Consider the following 21,326-nt stretch of genomic DNA (forward strand, 5'->3'; position numbering starts at 1 on the left):
ATTGCTGTAAACTTTCCTCTTAGAACTGCTTTTGCTGCATCCCATAGGTTTGGGGTCGTCTTGTTTTCATTGTCATGTGTTTCTAGGTATTGTTTGATATCCTCTTTGATTTCTTCAGTGATCTCTTGGTTAGTGTATTGTTTCGCCTCCATGTGTTTGTATTTTTTACAGTTTTTTTTCCTGTAATTGATATCTAGTCTCATAGTGTTGTGGTTGGAAAAGATACTTGATACGATTTCAATTTTCATAAATTTACCGAGGCTTGATTTGTGATCCAAGATATGATCTATTCTGGACAATGATCCATGAGCACTTGAGAAGAAAGTGTATTCTGTTGTTTTGGGATGGAATGATCTATAAATATCAATTAAGTCCATCTGCTCTAATGTGTCATTTAAAGCTTGTGTTTCCTTATTTATTTTCATTTTGGATGATCTGTCCATTGGTGAAAGCAGGGTGTTAAAGTCCCCTACTATGATTGTGTTACTGTCAATTTCCCCTTTTATGGCTGTTAGCATTTGCCTTATGTATTGAGGTGCTCCTATGTTGGGTGCATAAATATTTACAATTGTTATAGTTAGCAGAAGGAAAGAAATCATAAAGATCAGATGAGAAATAAATGAAATAAATGAAAAAGAAATGAAGGAAACAGTAGCAAAGATCAATAAAACTAAACACTGGTTCTTTGAGAAGATAAACAAAATTGATAAACCATTAGCCAGACTCATCAAGAAAAAAAGGGAGAAGACCCAAGTCAACAGAATTAGAAACAAAAAAGGAGAAGTAACAACTGACACTGCAGAAATACAAAGGATCATGAGAGACTACTACAAGCAACTATATGCCAATAAAATGGACAACCTGGAAGAAAGGGACAAATTCTTAGAAAAGTACAACCTTCCAAGACTGAACCAGGAAAAAATAGAAAATATGAACAGACCAATCACAACCACTTAAACTGAAACTGTGATTAAAAATGTTTTAACAGACAAAAGCCCAGGACCAGATGGCTTCACAGGCGAATTCTATCAAACATTTAGAGAAGAGCTAACACCTATCCCTCTCAAACTCTTCCAAAATATAGCAGAGGGAAGAACACTCCCAAACTCTTTCTACGAGGCCACCATCACCTTGATACCAAAATCAGACAAAGATGTCACAAAAAAAGAAAACTATAGGCCAATATCACTGATGAACATAGATGCAAAAATCCTCAACAAAATACTTGCAAACAGAATCCAACAGCACATTAAAAGGATCATACACCATGATCAAGTGGGGTTTATCCCAGGAATGCAAGGATTCTTCAATATATGCAAATCAATGTGATATACCATATTAACAAATGGAAGAATAAAAACTATATGATCATCTCAGTAGATGCAGAAAAAGCTTTTGACAAAATTCAACACCCATTTATGATAAAAACTCTCCAGAAAGTGGGCATAGAGGGAACCTACCTCAACATAATAAAGGCCATATATGACAAACACACAGCCAACATCGTTCTCAATGGTGAAAAATTGAAACCATTTCCTCTAAGATCAGGAACAAGACAAGGTTGTCCACTCTCACCACTGTTCTTCAACATAGTTTTGGAAGTTTTAGCCACAGCAATCAGAGAAGAAAAAGAAATAAAAGGAATCCAGAAGTAAAAGAAGTAAAACTGTCATTGTTTGCAGATGACACGATACTATACATAGAGGATCCTAACAATGCTACCAGAAAACTACTAGAGCTAATCAATGAATTTGGTAAAGTAGCAGGATACAAAATTAATGCACAGAAATCTCTTGCATTCCTATACACTAATGACGAAAAATCTGAAAGAGAAATTAAGGAAACACTCCCATTTACCATTGCAGCAAAAAGAAAAAAATACCTAGGAATAAACCTACCTAGGGAGACAAAAGACCTGTATGCAGAAAACTATAAGACACTGATGAAAGAAATTAAAGACGATACAAACAGATGGCGAGATATACCATGTTCTTGGATTGGAAGAATCAACATTGTGAAAATGACTCTACTACCCAAAGCAATCTACAGATTCAGTGCAATCCCTATCAAACTACCAATGGCATTTTTCACAGAATTAGAACAAAAAATTTCACAATTTGTATGGAAACACAAAAGACCCCGAATTGTCAAAGCAATCTTGAGAAAGAAAAACGGAGCTGGAGGAATCAGGCTCCCTGACTTCAGACTATACTACAAAGCTACAGTAATCAAGACAGTATGGTACTGGCACAAAAACAGAAATACAGATCAATGGAACAAGATAGAAAGCCCAGAGATAAACCCACGCACATCTGGTCACCTTATCTTTGATAAAGGAGCCAAGAATATACAATGGAGCCGCTTCAATAAGTGGTGCTGGGAAAACTGGACAGCTACATGTAAAATAATGAAATTAGAACACTTCCTAACACCACACACAAAAATAAACTCAAAATGGATTAAAGACCTAAATGTAAGGCCAGACACTAAAAAACTCTTAGAGGAAAACATAGGCAGAACAGTCTATGACATAAATCACAGCAAGATCCTTTTGGACCCACCTCCTAGAGAAGTGGAAATAAAAACAAAAATAAACAAATGGGACCTAATGAAACTTAAAAGCTTTTGCACAGCAAAGGAAACCATAAACAAGATGAAAAGACAACCCTCAGAATGGGAGAAAATATTTGTGAACAAAGCAACTGACAAAGGATTAATCTCCAAAATTTATAAGCAGCTCCTGCAGCTCAATATCAAAAAAACAAACAGCCCAATCCAAAAATGCGTGGAAGACCTAAATAGACATTTCTCCAAAGAAGATATACAGATTGCCAGCAAACACATGAAAGGATGCTGAACATCACTAATCATTAGAGAAATGCAAATCAAAACCACAGTGAGGTATCACTTCACACCAGTCAGAATGGCCATCATCAAAAAATCTACAAACAGGGCTTCCCTGGTGGCGCAGCGGTTGAGAATCTGCCTGCCAAAGCAGGGGACGCGGGTTTGGGCCCTGGTCTGGGAGGAGCCCGTGTGCCACGGAGTGGCTGGGCCCGTGAGCCACAATTACTGAGCCTGCGCGTCGGGAGCCTGTGCTCCGCAACAGGAGAGGCCGCGATAGTTAGAGGCCCGCGCACCGCGATGAGGAGTGGCCCCCGCTTGCCGCAACTGGAGAGGGCCCTCACGCAGAAACAAAGACCCAACACAGCCATAAATAAATAAATAAATAAAAGCAAATACTTAAAAAAAAAAATCCACACATAATCCTCAAGGTGAAATAAGCATTTCCATTAAAAAAAAAAATCTACAAACAATAAATGCTGGAGAGGGTGTGGAGAAAAGGGAACCCTCCTGCACTGTTGGTGGGAATGTAAATTGATAAAGCCACTATGGAGAACAGTATGGAGGTTCCTTAAAAAACTAAAAATAGAATTACCATATGACCCAGCAATCCCACTACTGGGCATATACTGTGAAAAAACCATAATTCAAAAAGAGACATGTACCCCAATGTTCATTGCAGCACTATTTACAATAGCCAGGACATGGAAGCAACCTAAGTAAGTGTCTATCAACAGATGAATGGATAGAGAAGATGTGGTACATATATACAATGGAATATTACTCAGCCATAAAAAGAAGCAAATTGAGTTATTTGTAGTGAGGTGGATGGACCTAGAGTCTGTCATACAGAGCAAAGCAAGTCAGAAAGAGAAAAACAAATACCGTATGCTAACACATATATATGGAATCTAAAAAAAAAAAAAAAAAATGGTTCTGAAGAACCTAGGGGCAGGACAGGAATAAAGATGAAGATGTAGAGGATGGACTTGAGGACACAGGGAGGGGGCAGGGGAAGCTGGGACGAAGTGAGAGAGTAGCATGGACATATATACACTACCAAATGTAAAATAGATAGGTAGTGGGAAGCAGCTGCATAGCACAGGGAGATCAGCTCAGTGCTTTGTGACCACCTAGAGGGGTGGGTTAGGGAGGGTGGGAGGGAGGCTTAAGAGGGAGGGGATATGGGGATATATGTATACATATAGCTGATTCACTTTGTTGTACAGCAGCAACTAACACAACACTGTAAAGCAATTATACTTCAATAAAGATGTTAAAAAAAAATACAGTGGTTAGGAACACAGACTTGAACCCCCTGGTTCAAGTCTTGGCTTTGCCATTTGGTGCCTGTATGGCCTTCGACAAATCTTAACCCAGTTTTCCAATTCATAGAATGAGGCAGTGCCTGCCTCCTAGGGCTGATGTGAGAATTCAATGAGATAATCCATGTCAGTGTCTGCACCTTGGGCATCCCTCAGTGCTGGGATACAGAGATGGGTGTCCCCAGTGCCGGCTCCTAGCCACAGGCTGAGGGACAATGGTTTCTTGATGGCTGTCTACAGAAAACCTTCTCCAACACCAGGAGGGAAAACTTGAAACCCTGACCCAGAATTAGCCAGCGGGCCTGTGGAAGGCAGGCTCTGACCTCGTTGCTGCAGGGGAAATGTGACTTAGAGGAGAGTTTGCTGTTGGCATCATTTGGGATGTAGGTGTCAAATCCTCTTGCAGCAGTTACTGTGCTGTGTAAGAGCTTGCTACACTGAGCAAACTTGGCTTCCAGGCCAAGGTGAGGTGGGCCAAGGTGTTCACAGCCGCAGAAGTGACGCTGGTGTGAGCTACTGCTTTCTCCCCTCTCCCTTCGTGGCAGGAATGCAGTAGCACCTCTGGGACTCTGAGTTCAAGTCCCATTACCCTTCCACATCCACATCCACATCCCTCCTTCCAGGATCCACGTCTTCCCTCTTGCCTTGTTCTGGGTCCCTCCATAATGCACATGCCACAGCTGAAGAAGTTAAACTCTGATGGAAGCCAGAGCAGTGGCCTCAGACAGGGATCCAGATGCTAAGAATATCTCCTAGTGTGCTCTTTGCAAGTTAAAGAGCAGTGTTGGAGGCTGTGGCTGGGGATTCTCCCCAACACTGACTCTGTCCAGCACATCATGGAGCAGGGGTCCCAGGTATCTGGTCCTGCTCACCTGGATCTGAAAGTTTGTCCACATGGTGCTTTGATTTGGGAGAAAGCCAGACCCACAGTGGAGCAGATAGAGGATTGCGGGGGAGATTTGGCCAAGCAGCCTGTGATGCTCAACTGTCAAAACAGCTGATGCAGTGGAGCTGGGCCATAATGACAGCACCAGCATGAAGGTCATGGGTGTCAGAACTATCCTGGACCCCCTTTTGCCTAGGAGGCTCCAGGCTGGAGGCCAACACACCATCCCTCAGTATGGTCTGCACAGCCAGTTCTTCCTGCGTTGAAAATGACAGCTGTTTCTTTGGTTACAAATGAAGTAGCTGGTTCGTGTTCGGGCCATGGTGCAGAAAGAGAATCTATCTTTTAATGCTAAAGCCACACCCTGAGTGGTGAGGAATGCAGTTCCTGAGGCTGGAGAGGGAACCTCTGAGTTGTAGCTCAGACTCATCCTGGGGCAGACGTGCAGGGAGTGGAATAGTGGGCGGAATCCTCCACCATCGGAATGTTCTCCCTCTCTGTCGCTCTGTCTCTGTCCCTGTGTTTCCTAGTCTCTGTCGCTCCTAAGCAGAGACTAAAATCCTTGAACGTGGGTACCGTGTACATTCAGGTGGCATTTACCATCCCGAGTAGTCGTTTCGTGAAGTGAAGCTCACAACTCCTACTTGTGGGTCCCAGTGTTCCTAATTCCATACCAGGTGCTCTGATTTCGAGACGCTTCACACAGGAAGAGGTTACGTGCTCATTAACACCTCTTCATCCATCAGACACTGATTGAGTACCTACTTGAAATTGCGTGTGGTTTTACCAAACTTGTGACCCAAAATAATTTGGACTCACCTGTCTCCACAGACACAGACTGTCCCAAGCTCCAAATAACCAAACCCACCCTCAGAAGGGCCCCAGTGATAATATTTAACCATTGTGCCAACTCAGTGAGAACCAGCCATAAAAACAAGACCCAATAAAACTTAAAGTTTTATTAAACTTAAAGTGACTTAAAGAAGAAAGACATTTCTCTCTAAGGTAGTAGTTCCAAGGAGAGAGGCCACCTGTGCTCCAAGAAGTTAGTCACAGGCCCAAGTTCCTTCTATCTTGTTCCTTTGTTATTTCCAAGTGCATTGTCATCATCTGCATGGTCAGAGCTGAGTTCCAGCCAGTGGGAACCAGGGGGAAAGACGGACAAGGCATGCCCATGTCTTGAGACCTAGGTGGAGCAGTGGAACATAACACATCCTTTCACATTCCATTGGGAACTCAGATACCTGGCTGCACCTAGCTGCAAGGATGCCTGGGAAATGTAGTCCCTGATGAAACTCAAATAACCTATGGACAAAGGGGAGAATGGATTTTGATGGACACTGGGCAGCCTTTGACATATTCCTTTTGTATGTATTTAATGCATCTCTTTGTGTTAACATAAATGTACCCAGGTTATAAATGTTGGTTATTTTGCTTTTTCAGAAAGAAGACCTGGATCTGCCACACAGTGTCTATGGACAGTTCCAGAGTAATGAATCAGTGTGTCTTCAGAGAAATGGAAGAAAACAAGGAAAGGTAAAAGTATCTTTAAAAATTAAAATTAAAAAAAATTCTTACATGCAACAATTAAATGCAATGCAGGACTTCGTGTAAGTCAGTGGAGGCCAACAAGAATTTGGAGATAGCAAAATTTCATGTGTCCCGTTTTCATACCTTGAGCTTCTGACACCAGAGGAAGGATGGATACCTTTGTCAAGTATGAGGGAATTTTTCTAAGATTTAGAAGGAAGAGCTGGTATATAGAACTGATGTGGTATAGCATTAAATATCTGATTCTATCATTCTAAGAAACTATGGGCTCATGCCCAGATGTGTTGTGTCTACATATGTGGGTGGCCAGTCCCCCAAGAGGAGGTGAAGGTAGACCCTTAGCTCTTGGCAGCTACATCTTCTCTTGAAGTCATCATCTCTTCCTCTTCCTTCCACCTCCTCTTTTTTGTTCCTTAAAAATAAATGTATTAATTTAATTTAAATACCCTAGAAATGCGTGGATACATTTTCCTAGTTAAAAATAAGAGTGAAATCTCCATTGATCCCCAAGTTTCATTCCCAGCACCCACCCCACTCCTACCTTTCCCAGAAGTAACCACTGTGACCTACTTTGTGAATTTCCTTCCAGAGCTTTTACTAGGAGTCTATATACATAGAAAAAAAAAGTCATTTTTTCCTTCCTTTCCTTTTTCTTTTTTTCTGTTCTTTAAATACAGTCTGTCACACTGTGCTTGCTGGTCTGTTCTGTAACCTTTTTATTTTATTTATTTATTTATTTATTTAAATAATTTTTTAAAACATTCTTTTATTTTTAATTCGTGTATTTTATTTATTTATTTTTGGCTGTGTTGGGTCTTTGTTGCTGTGCGCGGGCCCTCTCTAGTTGCGGCGAGCAGGGGCCACTCTTCGCTGCGGTGCGCAGGCTTCTCATTGCAGTGAGAGACTTCTCTTGTTGTGGAGCACGGGTTCTAGGCACGTGGGCTTCAGCAGTTGTGGCTCGTGGGCTCAGCAGCTACAGCTCACGGATTCCAGAGCATAGGCTCAGCAGCTGTGGCGCACGGGCCCATTTGCTCTGCAGCATGTGGGATCTTCCTGGACCAGGGCGCGAACCCGTGTCCCTGCATTTGCAGGCGGACTCCCAACCACTGCGGCACCAGGGAAGCCCCTGTAACCTTTTTAAAACATTCAATAATATGTCTTTAAATGTTTTCAAGGCAGTACATGTGAATCTAGCTTGTTTTGTTGCAAAGTGAGTATTGTATCCATGGCATGAGAATCTCACTGTTTATCGAGCTGTTTTCCTGTTGGTGGTGGGTGGGTGGGTTCTGTTTTTCGCCCTTACAGCAGTGCTTTGATGCACTTTTTGGTTTACGCCTCCAAGCACATGAGCAGATAGTTCTCTTAGGTAGATGGTTATCGAGGAGTGAAGTTGTTGGGCCATCCTTTGCATGCGTTTAAGATCTTAATAAATACTGCCAAATCATTCTCTAAAGAGCACCAGTTATCGGCAGGATACCAGATATCCTGTTTGCCCGCCTCCTGCCACACCTCAGCTCTTCATGCTTTTTAATTTTTGCCAGTCTGTTGGGTTAACAGCAGTATCTCTCCATGGTTGTAATTTCCTCCCCCTTCTCTTTACTCTGAGGAAGTTCGTCTTCTCAGGTCTCTCTGTTTCCCAATGGCCCTGGCGAGCCTCTGTCCTTTCAGGGACCCAGTGATTATCCTGAGGCCCAGGGCACCTGGGCAGCCTGGGTCCTTCCCAAGAGTGAGCACCTCTTTGTTTCTCTTCTGAAAAGTATCCAAGTCTGCTCTTCCAGTAGCATTCATCCAGGATCACCTGCTTCTCTCTGGATCCTGGAGTGGGTTGGGAGAGCCTTGGGTTGGATTTCCTGACTCAGATGATTTCATCCACCACCACCACTATCCTCGGCAACAATCTGAGTATGTACTATGTGTCAGGCTCTGTGTGGATCACTTGGCTTAACTCATCTCATTTAATTCTCACCATGGTAAGGCAGGGAGATGTGTTGTTACCGCCATTATGTCCATTAGGTGACGTGAGGACAGAAATTCACTCAAAACCAACCCAAGCAACATAAGAAAACTAACAAATACTCTGTCTTGCCGTGGAGCCCCAGCTCCTACCCATTGCTCTCACTTTGAGTGACAGACAGACCCATGTTTTCCGAGTGGCAATTTCTCCTGTGGTCATAGCTTATGGACCACATGGAACCATTAGGCCCATGTTCGCGGTGGCCTTGACCACACTCACGTGGCCTTCCCAGAGGAGAGTGTAGGAGTGGAGAGTGTGGTTTGGGTTTTGTTTGCTCCCAGCATATGCACACAGGCTCTTTCATTTCACCAGCCCTTCTATTCTGGTGTACAGTTGGGGGTGGTGATCTCACCCGTATTTGTCCAAAATACTTCTCGGGAAAGGGGTTTTTGTCATAGGGAGTAAATCTACTTTATTAGGATAAATATGCCCACTGAGCTATGGCTGAAGAGGAAGTTCTTCACTCACCCCCATAGACCTGATCAGTCACCCTCCCTAAAACGTTTAATTTTAGACCCCGTTCTAAAAGCAGGCAGAGTGCAGTTTCAGAGGTCTTCCTGAGCCCCAGGCCTGCCCCCCATTATGTTTCAGAGACGTAAACGTGTAGAGCCAGCAGAGGTCCTAGGCTCACTGTCTGATTTCTTGCTTTTCCATCAGGACAGTGGGAAGCAGTCAGGCCTAGAGGGAGGAAATGATTGTCCGGGTTCACTCAGAGCCAAGCTGCGGTCTCAAGCCTCCGGGGGTTGGCTCTGGCTCTTTTCACAACATCACAGCTACTTCTCGCATGATTATTAGGACACTGACCGGTACTTGTTCCAAAAATTGAGCTTATTACGCAGATAATGCCTTGAAGGAAACCAGCCCATTGATCAATCAGTTGATTATTCATTCATTGGGAGTTTATGAAATACTACTGTGTGCACAAGAGACAGTAAGTTGAGTAAGATAAGAATTCTCAGGGAATTCAGGGTCTTGGTTGGGGGGTGGATGGGCTTTTGCACACGCAGTAAGCAATGGTTAAGTAGAAAACTTTAATTCTTCGTTGGTCGATGGGGGTAATAATAGTACCTCCTGCAGTGGGTTGTTGGAGCATGTCCTGAGTTAATCATAGTAAAGCACCTGGCATTGAGTAAGCACCCAATTAAGGCAGCTGTTTTCATTTTTGTTTATTTTTAATCCCACATAGAGTGAGGAACCTAGGAAGATTTCTCTATCAGAAGATTGATAGGGCCAGACTTGTGTTTTAGAAATGATAATCTGGGACTTCCGTGGTGGTCCAGTGGTTAAGACTCCACGCTTCCAGTGTAGGCGGCGCGGGTTCGATCCCTGCTCGGGGAACTGAGATCCCACATGCCGCATGGCCAAAAAAAAAAGAGAAATGATAATCCATTGACATGATTTCTTATCCTATATGTAATTATCTTTTTAGTGTCTACCTTACTTACTGGACTGTGAACTCTGTGGGGCCAGGTCTTGCCTGTTTTGCTCACTGTTGTTTACCCAGTGCCTGGCACACAGTAGGTGCTCACTAATATTTCTGGACTGATGAGTGTGGTGTTCAAGTAGCGATAAAGGGTGGACCCTGGATCCTTGAGGTGAGGTACTGTGACAAAGCCTGCCAGTGAGAAGGACCTAAGCTCGCCTGGAGCCAACCCCAGGTTCCCGAGGAGAGGGGCTCCCTGGGGGCCCTGCCCACAGACCTCACTCCCTTCTGCGGGAACGCAGTTTTGCTCCTGAGCGTTATGGACACTTTGTCTTTTAACCAAGTGACTTTGTTGTGGGAAGACCTAGTCCCACAGCACTCATTAACTGAGCAACCTTTACTTGCCACTTGTACTTCTGGGTGCTAACTCACAAGAATACAGGATTTTTAGAAGAGTAAGCCCCTGGGGAGTGCAGTTTTCTGCTGGCATTTGTGATGTTGGGCGGATAATATCACTCCTCAGTTTCCTCAGCTGTGCAGCAATGGTGTTAGGCAAGTGGAATTTCTGATGTTTAAAGAGGAGAATTTTGAGGGGAGAAGCTCTTGCCCTTCTTGTAAATCCTTCCTATAAATGGACTTGTGATAGTTCCTTGAAATGGTAGATGGTTAGGACTCAGCCCATGCTGGAGAAATTGATCGATTGTTTGATTCATTCATTCATTCATTCATTCATCTGTGGGTCAGTCAGTCAGTGAACATCCTATCCTGTTCAAATAAGGGGTTACTCTTTCCTTGCAGGGCCTTTCACTCTCAGATTGTACAAATGAGTGTCTCTTTTATGAAAATAAAGATCTTCTCTGGCTAGCTCATTTATTCCAGGGTGTTTTGAGAACCTCCTTTGTGCTGGCTCCACTAGACTTTACTGACTTGGAAGGCAGGGCCTTGTCTGGTGCAGCGACACCCCATGTCCGGCCCAGGGCCCTGCGCACAGTAGGCTCTCAACCCACGAGCAGCTTTAGTGGCCTGAACTGACTAGAAAACAGAGTGATATTTAGATGGCAGCATGAAGGGCTGTATCCAAAATTGAGATTTGCCCTGCGCTGTGTTCTGTTTTCATGCTCCAGGGATAGACTGCCTGGAGAGCCCTCACCTTAGGCTGGTTAGTTTCACTGCTTGTTGTTAGTTGCTTTCTTCTTGATCCACTTATCAGCTTCCATCTTGTCCTTCAGGCCGGAGCTGTTTCGGTCACTGATTTTTTATGAGCTCTTTGTTCACTGCCCCAAGGGCTGTGTGGGGCCTGCTCTGCTTCCTCCACCTCCAGAAGTTCAGCCGCTGACCTTGAGAAGCTGGAAACCCAACAAAAGGGAGAGTAGCCTCTCCTGACCTGAGGCTCTAGCCTTCACTCTCAGACTCACCAGCCCTGTGACCCTGAGCAAGGCACTTCACCTCTCCACGGTGTCTTCTTGGAGATTCCATCAGCATTTCCCACAGTCTGCTCCTCAGAACATGGTTTCCTCCAAACATTAATAGGCACTGCAGGGAAAAAAATGGGGCCTGTTGCCAAACTTGTTTAGGCACTACTGGCTTAAGCTCAGTCAAATGTAGCCTTTCTCACAGGACCCAGCAGAGCCTGTAAAAGGTCAGTGTGCATGGAGGGGTCTCTCAAGAGAGGGAAGAGCGTGCAGCCCCCCGATCCTCACATCTGCTGCAGAGATCACACTGGGGACATGCCGAACTGGGAGATCTTGAAGCTTCCTCCCAATGCTGCAGTGATGTGCCTGGGACAGAGAGGCATAGTAACCAAAGACACAGATGTTGGATTTTTAAATGGTTTAGGGTTTTTTGATAGGAACTTTAAAATACTATTGTAAGCAAAAGATGGAAGAGGTCTTCCAATCCCTGTCACAAGCCTGCCAGTGAGTGAGTTGAGAACAAGTGGGAGGGTCAGGTATCTTCATAAAGGTTTTTATTCAGGCAGAAACTCTCTCGTGCAAAGAACACTGGGCTGCAAACTGAAAAACGGCTGTGCAGATTCTGCTCTTGCCTCTTCCTGGTTGTGTGACCCTTGGTGTGTCTCTTTTCTTTTCTCTCATATCTGTCATTGGCTAAAAAGAATGGTTGGTTGATTGATGACTTTCCTTTTAATCCTAAAATTTTAGGTATATTGTTTAAAACGACTGTAAGCCCCCCGAGGGCAGATGTGGTCTGTGTCTCCTCATTGACTCCTCAGGGCGGTGCCTGGGATAGCGTCGTCACTCACTAAACGTTTGTTGCATAAATATGAAAACGAAATAGACTCCGTATTACATTCATTGGCGTAACCCCAGAGACAGCTTATTATTAAATAATTGTTAAGGTAATTGAGTGAGTGCACATGATCTTCTTTGAGACACACGGAGACCCAGTGAGGGAGGTGATGTTATTTTACAGATGAGGAACTGACATTTTGGGAGGCAAAGGGCTGGGCTGTGGTCCTGTAGCAGGAATGCAAGAGCCAAGACCCAGACCCAGCCTCCTGAGCCTCAATTTCTGCTTTGTTGTGGGTTTTTTTCCCCACTAAACCAAGTCTTTATCTGTCCTTGGACTGGTCAGAGGCATGAATTAGGACAGCGTCCTGGAAGATCTGCTGTGAAGCCACTGAAAAAGCTCTTCAGTTCTCCAGGGAGCCTGGCTAATCCTCTACATGGCAAATTATAATAATATCTGCCAATTCTGGGCACCTCCTAAGGGGCTTTTTATGTACGTTGGCTCCAAATATCACAGCAACTGAGCAGAATACACATTGTTTGCCTCCATTCTGCAGATGAAGAAGCAGTTTTAAGGACCTGCCCCAGTGTCACAGGTAATTGTTGGGGCATCTGTGTCTTTGATGCTCTTAAGGGAGAAGGCCCCTGGCCTTCTAGCCATCTCCCCTACTTCTTATCTCCTTGGGACCCTCATCTTACCTTGTCCCTGCAGGTGGGCGCTCCAAGCCCCTCTGCAGGATGGGGAGGAGCTGCTGCGGCTGCCCCAGGGGTGGGATGGGGCCTCAGCCAAGGGAAGCCGTTGAGGTGCAGGGGGTGGGCGTTCTAGTCTCATTGGGAGCCCGTCAGTGTGTTCCTAGTTCCAGACAGTCTCCTCATGGGGGGCCCTAGTGACAGTAGGAACTGCCAGGAGGGTGTTAGGGGAAGTGGTGAAGATCCTGGCCCAGTTGTTGAAGTTTTCCTAGAGTCTCAGTTTGCCATCTGTGAAGGTGAATAACAGTGGTACTTAGGTCATAAGGTTGATGCGAAGGTTCAGTGTGCTACGAAGTCCCTCGCTTGTGGTCACCGGGCACCCGGCTAACACCCAGCGCATGGCCCTAGTCTGTTATCAGCCTGTAAACCGTTCTCCCACCAACCGCAGAACCAAGTAGGAGCCGTCAGAACACATGCCCTTTACTTTTCTGCGACAATCCTTATGGTGATCACTTTGGAAAATTCGTTCAGCAGTTATTTGAGTACGTATCGTGTGCTCAGCACTCTGTCAGGTATGCTGGGGGATGCAGTGAGACCTGGACCTTTCTTCCAATCTAGAAGGGGAGATGAATGTATGTAATAGGAGACAAGACGTGTTAAGGAAAGGCCTTGCAGGGTCTGGCACACCGTGTGCACCTGGGAAATGTTTAAGAACACTCAAGAGACTTCCCTGGTGGTCCAGTGGTTAATGCACTCCCAGTGCAAGGGGCACAGGTTCAATCCCTGGTCGGGGAACTAAGATCCCGCATGCCGCATGGCGCGGCCAAAAAGAAAAATCCCAAAAAAACCCCAACTCAAACTGGAGGAGATTCAGATGGGCACTGTACTTGAGGTGGTACCAGGAAACACAGTGCATGCGTCTGACAGGGGAAGCTCACCCAGCCCCCACCCTGCGGAGGGATGGTGGCACGTGAAAGGCGGCACCTGTCTTGATGCTGAGCCCTTGCTGGGTGGAGACCATGTGCGTCAATCTCCTTCCTGGGAATCTGATAGAAGATTCCTGCCAGGCAAGAGTGTGGCACATTCCCTGGAGGAAACTCTACCTTTTCAACTCTGAGGGCCTAGAATCAGGCCTGGAGAGCTGTGTGAGGCTGGGGGTGCGGGCATGCGAACCCACGATGGTTGAAGCGCTCACCGGGGCCACAGAGGTAAAGAATTATCAAGATGAATTTATGGAGCGCTGGTTTTGTGTGGGTGTTCTGCTAGGGTGTGGGTGGAGAGAGTCTTGAGACTTTGCTCTTTAGGTGGGAGAAGAGCATGGGAACTTAGGTTAAGGCTTTCCCTGTGATCATTGCTTGGACTTGGACTGCATGTGGCTTTTGTCCCACCCCTGTGCAGTGTTGTGTGTGCTGTGTGCAGCCCAAGCAGGAACCACCATCTTCTTTAAGGATGGGGGTTGATTGAGGGCCTGCTGTATACCAGGCACTGTACTGGGCTCAGGGTGAGATCTGTGACTGGTCATTTTGCCAGTAAGGAAACTGCCCAGGGAGGTGATGTACCTGGAGTTTACACAGTGAGTTAGTAGCAGAGGTGGAATTAGAACCTGGATGTCCTGTAGCTGTGAATGATGGCAATTAATTGGGCAGGGTCAACACCCAGGTATCTTTTGGCAGGTTGTCCTCATGGTTAGAACTGAGGATTTTTTTTTTCATCTGTAAATTTGAACAAGTGAGAAAAGTTTTCACTATTTCCCTGATTTCCCTCCTTGCTTTACTTACTGTCCCCTTATCCCCAGGTCACTGTAGTCCTTCCTCATTCCTTTGGCACCTACCATACTCTTAAGATTTTTCCAAGGCAACTCATTTTCTCACCTTCCCCCGACCCCATTTTGCTACTGTTTTAGTTTTGGTGGTTTGTGGGGTTTTGCCAAGTTTTAGTTTTCCATATTGTTGTAATCGTAGTAGCTTTATGATAGTTCTTCACACTTGTTGTGTCAGTCATTTTTTCGTTACATGGTCTTCATATGCATTCTTTTTAAAGGGCTGTATAATATCTCATTTATTTAACAAATATTTATTGAGTGGCGGCTGTGTGCCTGGCCCTGTACTACAAATGAATGGGCAGGAACTTGACGCGGCCCCTGTCTGCCTGGAGGTTCTTATTAGTAGGAAAATCAGCCGTTAACCTCACAATCACTTGGACAGACTGTTCCATTATGTTACAGTGATGGAGTTGTGGTAAGTTTTAATAACCTGTTCTCCACTTCCCAAAACAAATAAAGGGGAATTTCACCTCTTCAGTGACATCTGGGAACACTTCCCTGGGGGAGGGATGAGCATTCCAGGCAGAGGGCACACTTTTCCTGTTGTGGAAAGTGAAAAAAAAAAAAGTATTATAAAACTACTGGTCATGCAAAAAGGATATTGTGTTTATGGATAGTAGGCATATTTTAGGTTCTGAAACAATCAAAGTTCAAATCACTTATTAAAGACCTAATAACGCCTTTCTTTGTGTTCTTTATCTTATTATTATAATGTTATCAAAGGAACTAAGTTTTACCTTGTATTTTTCTTTTTTAAAAAAATATTTTGTATTTACTGACATGTTTATCATTTTCAGCGTTTCTTTCTTTTCTTTTCTTTTTTTTGGCTGCGAGGCACGGCATGTGGGATCTTAGTTGCCCAACCAGGGATCGAACTCGTTCCCCCTGTGCTGGAAGCGTGGAGTCCTAACCACTGGACAGCCAGGGAATTCCCCTACCTTGTATTAATATTTTTCTACCCAAATGTATATTTGGAAAATTTGTAACTCTACAGAAAAGTTAACAGATTTTTTTTCCTTCACCTAGATTTTATTTGAACACTTTGCCTCACTACTCTGTGTGTGTCTCTGGGTATGTGTGTGTGTGTGTGTGTGTGTGTGTGTGTGTGTGTATGTATGTGTACATATATATACTTTTTTTCTCTGAACCATTCGGAAACCCAATTGCAGACATCCTGACACTTTACCTCGAAATACCTTGGCCTGTAACTCCTAAAAATAGGTACAGTCTCCCTCATATTCACCTACCGTTACCCACCTCTGCAAATTAACAATAATTTTGTAATGTCTTTTTTTAGTAATGTCAATTATTTATTCTCTTTATTACACATTTGACACATATATGTAAGTTCATTCCAGTGGTAGGGCTTAGTACATGATTCTAAAATAAGCAAGTGAAAATTTTCCCAGGGGCAAGGGGGCAAGTCACACAATAGCTTTAAAAATTCGGGCTTCCCTGGTGGCGCAGTGGTTGAGAATCTGCCTGCCAATGCAGGGGACACGGGTTCGAGCCCTGGTCTGGGAAGATCCCACATGCCGTGGAGCAACTGGGCCCGTGAGCCACAACTACTGAGCCTGCGCGTCTGGAGCCTGTGCTCCGCAACAAGAGAGGCCGCGATAGTGAGAGGCCCGCGCGCCGCGATGAAGAGTGGCCCCCGCTTGCCGCAACTAGAGAGAGCCCTCGCACAGAAACGAAGACCCAACACAGCCATAAATAAAATAAATAAATAAAAAATAAAAAATAAAAACTTAAAAATTCTATCATGAGGTTACATTAACATTGCAAACAAGAAAATAAATCCTGTTTGAAATACTAACTTGAAAACTAAGGAAGCATATAAATTCCAGTAAGTGAAATCTATTCATGGGTGTTTACAAATGGCAACAGATCCAAAGGCCAAAAATACTTCACAAATGCATCTAATGAAGTGAGCAGAAACTCAAGACAGATTACCTGTTTCCCATCTTTTGTTCATGTGGTTTTTGTCCTATATGCAAATGAGAGTATAGGATGTCCTTGTCCCTTCAGTGGAAAGGGTAGTGCTGTCCATCACGAGGTACAAATAACCCTACCTAGGCAACCTTTCACCTCCAGGCGAGCCTGAACGCCTTGGCCCTCCCTTGGCACCATGTCTTAAAGAGACATTGGCTCTTAGCAGCCAGACTTGAGAAATTTTTTTAACTTGGTATACCTTCTTCAAGGAGGTTCATATTCAGAAGCCTTGTACACAGAACCATTTTAGGATTGAGGGAAGAGGTGGGAGAAGATTTAGGGAACACAAGTCAGATGTCAGTATTATCATTCTCTTGTCCTTCCAAGGCATCTCTTTTTTCCTTTATCTGTGTTCAGTATTAATTTTACTTCCTTAATTCCTCTAGTCCCCATTTATTTAGTATAAGCCTATAATATCTTTTAATATCCAGTATTCAAATTTCCTTAGTTGTTCCAAAACACTTTTTTTTTTTTTGGCTGCGTTGGGTCTTTGTTGCTGTGCGCAGGCTTTCTCTAATTGAGGCGAGCGGGAGCTACTATTTTTTTTTTTATTTATTTTTATTTTTTTAATTTTATGGCTGTGTTGGGTCTTCGTTTCTGTGCGAGGGCTTTCTCTAGTTGCGGCAAGCGGGGGCCACTCTTCATCGCGGTGCGCGGGCCTCTCACTATCGCGGCCTCTCTTGTGGCGGAGCACAGGCTCCAGACGCGCAGGCTCAGTAACTGTGGCTCACGGGCCCAGTTGCTCCACGGCATGTGGGCTCTTCCCAGACCAGGGCTCGAACCCGTGTCCCCTGCATTGGCAGGCAGACTGTCAACCACTGCGCCACCAGGGAAGCCCCGGGGGCTACTCTTCATTGCGGTGTGCTGGCTTCTCATTGTGGTGGCTTCTCTTGTGGAGCACAGGCTCTAGGCACGTGGGCTTCAGTAGTTGCGGCACACGGGCTCAGTAGTTGCGACAGGCGGGCCCTAGAGTGCAGGCTCAGTAGTTGTGGCGCACGGGCTTAGTTGCTCCATGGCATGTGGAATCTTCCCGGACCAGGGATCGAACCTGTGTCCCCTGCATTGGCAGGTGGATTCTTAACCACTGCGCCACCAGGGAAGTCCTCTAAAACACCTTTTACAGCTCGTTCCATTTCTCCCTCCTTCCTGCCCCACATCCAGGGAGCGTTCCTGGCTGAAGCATTGCATTTGGTTTGTATGTCCCTTTCGTCCCCTTCGATCCAAAACAGAGCCTGCTCTTGTACTTATCCTCCATGACATTGGCACTTTTAAAAGTAAGATCCATGTTCTGGATTTGTCTGAGTGTCTCCTTGTGGTGCCGTCTACTGTGTTCCTCCATCCCTTCCCTTCCATGAATGACAAGTGAAGCACAGTGGCTGGAGTAGGTCCAGGAACAACATGTGCAGTGACAGGGTCCCATTGGTGACATTGTTACTCCCCAGGGTCAGGATGACCCATGGCTGGTGGTGCTGAGTTGACACTTGGTTAAGACCACAGGTTGCATTGTGTTTTGGTTTAGATCTGATAGAGATAATAATAATTATATTGACCATAATTCTAACAATTACCTTTCTAATAAAAAAACTCTCTCACTCTAGACATAGGACAAGAATCTAAAAATTAATGAATATATGTATGACTGAATCACTTTGCTGTATACCTGAAACTAACACAACATTGTAAATCAACTATACTCCAATAAAAGTAAAATAATAAAAGCAGTTGCGGATTATTCCACTATACTATTTTATAACTTATTTTACTTAAAAAATCTCCTATTGTTAGTGTTTAATTGCTTATATTTTTATATTACAAACAACACTGACAGATATTGTCACATAAACTAATTTGCACATTAAAAAATACATAAACACAGGACAGGTTTTTTGTTTTTTAATTTAAAAAAACAGTCATATATAAGTACAACTCCTTTTGTTTATTTGTTTAAAACTTTCAAATAAGATTGAATCTGCTTGATATGGACCTTACAGTTATGGTAACTAAGGGAGACATTTCAGAGAAAGGCTCTGCACTTTTTAAAAAATATCTCTCCCTCTTTTTTTTTTTTTTATTTGAAGTATTGTTGATTTACAATATTGTGTTAGTTTCAGGTGTACAGCAAAATAATTCAGATATATATATAGTTTTCAGGTTATTTTCCATTATAGGTTTTTACAAGATATTGAATATAGTTCCCTGTGTTATATGGTAAATCCTTGTTGCTTATGTATTTAATGTATAGTTGTTTGTATCTGTTAATCCCATACCTCTAATTTGTCCCGCCTCACCCCCTCCCTTTCCCTTTTGTTAACCATAAGTTTGTTTTGTAGGTCTGTGAGTCTGTTTCTGTTTTGTATATAGATTCATTTGTATTATTTATCATTTATTATTTTATTTTATTATTATTATTTTTTTCTTGGCCACGCCACGTGGCTTGTGGGATCTTAGTTCCCTGACCAGGCATCAAACCCCGGGCCCTCAGCAGTGAAAGTGTGGAGTCCTAACCACTGGACTGCCAGGGAATTCCCCATTTGTATTATTTTTTAGATTCCACATATAAGTGATATCATATGATATTTGTCTTTCTCTGTCTGACTCACTTCACTTAATATGATAATCTCTAGATCCATCCATGTTGCTGCAAATGGCAATATTTTATTCTTTCTTATGGCTGAGTAATAGTCTGCTGTACATATATAGTACATCTTCTTAAACCAGTCATCTGTTCATGGACACTTAGGTTGCTTCCATGTCTTGGCTATTGTAAATAGTGCTGCTGTGAACATTGGGGTGCACATATCTTTTCAAATTAGTTTTCATCTTTTCTGGATATATGCCAGGGAGTGGGATTGCTGGATCATATGGTAGCTCTTTTTTTAGGTTTTTAAGGAACCTTCATACTGTTTTCCACAGTGGCCATGCCAATTTACATTCCCACCAATAGTGTAGTAGGGTTCCCTTTTCTCCATACCCTCTCCAGCATTTATTATTTGTAGACTTTTTGGTAATAGCCATTCTTACTGGTGTGAAGTGATACCTCATTGTGGTTTTGATTTTCATTTCTCTAATAATTAGGAATGTTGAGCATTTTTTTTCTTGTGCCTGTTGGCCATCTGTATATCTTCTTTGGAGAAATGTCTATTCAGGTCTTCTGACCATTTTTTGATTGGGTTTTTGTCTTTTTTATATTGAGTTGTATGAGCTGTTTGTATATTTTGGAGATTAACTCCTTGTTGGTCAGATCGTTTGCAAATATTATTCCACAGGTTGTCTTTTTCTTTTGTCGATAGTTTCCTTTGCTGTGCAAAAGCTTTTAAGTTTGTTTAGGCCCCGTTTGTTTGTTTTTGCTTTTATTTCTTTTGCCTTGGGAGATTGATCTAAGAAAACATTGCTACAATTTATGTCTGAGAAGGTTTTCCGTAACTATGTTCTCTTCTAGGAGTTTCACAGTGTGAAGTCTTATGCTTAAGTCTTTAAGCAATTTTGAATTTATTTTTGTGTATGGTGTGAGCGTGTATTCTAACTTCACTAATTTACATGCGGCTCTCCAGCTTTCCCAACACCACTTGCTGAAGAGACTGTCTTTTCTCCATGGTATATTCTTGCCGCCTTTGTTGTCGATTAATTGACCGTAGGTGTGTGGGTTTATTTCTGGGCTCTCTGTTCTGTTCCATTGATCCATATATCTGTTTTTGTACCAATACCACACTGTTTTGATGTTTACTGTAGCTTTGTAGTATTATCTGAAGTCTGGGAGGGTTATGCCTCCAGCTTTGTTCTTTTTCCTCAGGATTGCTTTGGCAATTCTGGGTCTTTAGTGGCTCCGTATAAATTTTGGGATTATTTGTTTTAGTTCTGTGGGAAAATGTCATTGGTATTTTGATAGGGATCACATTAAATCTGTAAATTGCTTTGGGTAGTATGGCCATTTTAGCAGTATTAATTCTTCCAATCCAAGAGTATGTCTCCCTCTTTTTTAATAGACCCAGGTCAAGTCTGGGTAGAGTGTGGCTGTTGTAGCTGGCTCCAATACTTATTTTATAACATTCAGGCAGAAAGCAAGACCTCCTCAAGGTTAAAATGTCATGGTGGGAGGGGAGTTTTGGAGAGTAACAGATTCCGCAAGTGTTGTGTGTGTGTGTGTGTGTGTGTGTGCACGCCAGTGTGAATACATCCATATATGTTCTGTTGTCTCGAGGGAGTATGAATGGCAAGTCGAGGTGCCACAAGTGGTGTCAGATGTGACACAGAGAGATGAGCCCTGTGCCAGTTTGGAGAAGGCATGAAGGTAAAGAAGGCATGATTTAAATTAAAGTCAAGGAAATCTACCTCGAGCGCCTGCTTGGTACCAGGCATTGTGCCAAGTGCTGTGAATGGTACAGGCTGGCTCTTGTGACCCTTATACTTCATAAGGAACAGACTTAAACACACCATTTCCAGGGTTGTAAGTTTGGGGTGGACCCAACATTTCCCAGGGGAGGTAACAGTCAGAAAATGGAAGCTTACGTGAGGGGTAGGCAGGTAAAGAGTGAT

The 21,326-nt window shown here is 43.6% G+C and overlaps 1 protein-coding gene across 1 annotated transcript in view; it reads left to right on the forward strand.

Annotated features, from left to right (window-relative positions):
* Positions 1–21,326, forward strand: part of ARHGEF3 (Rho guanine nucleotide exchange factor 3) — a 310,194-nt gene that overhangs the window by 33,613 nt on the left and 255,255 nt on the right. Inside the window, exon 2 of the mRNA XM_068557963.1 lies at positions 6,499–6,591. The gene's annotated coding sequence lies outside the window, so the exon portion shown is untranslated. The remainder of the gene's footprint in view (positions 1–6,498; positions 6,592–21,326) is intronic.

The sequence above is a fragment of the Eschrichtius robustus genome, chromosome 12 (genome assembly GCF_028021215.1).
Source record: "Eschrichtius robustus isolate mEscRob2 chromosome 12, mEscRob2.pri, whole genome shotgun sequence".
Taxonomy (NCBI): domain Eukaryota; kingdom Metazoa; phylum Chordata; class Mammalia; order Artiodactyla; family Eschrichtiidae; genus Eschrichtius; species Eschrichtius robustus.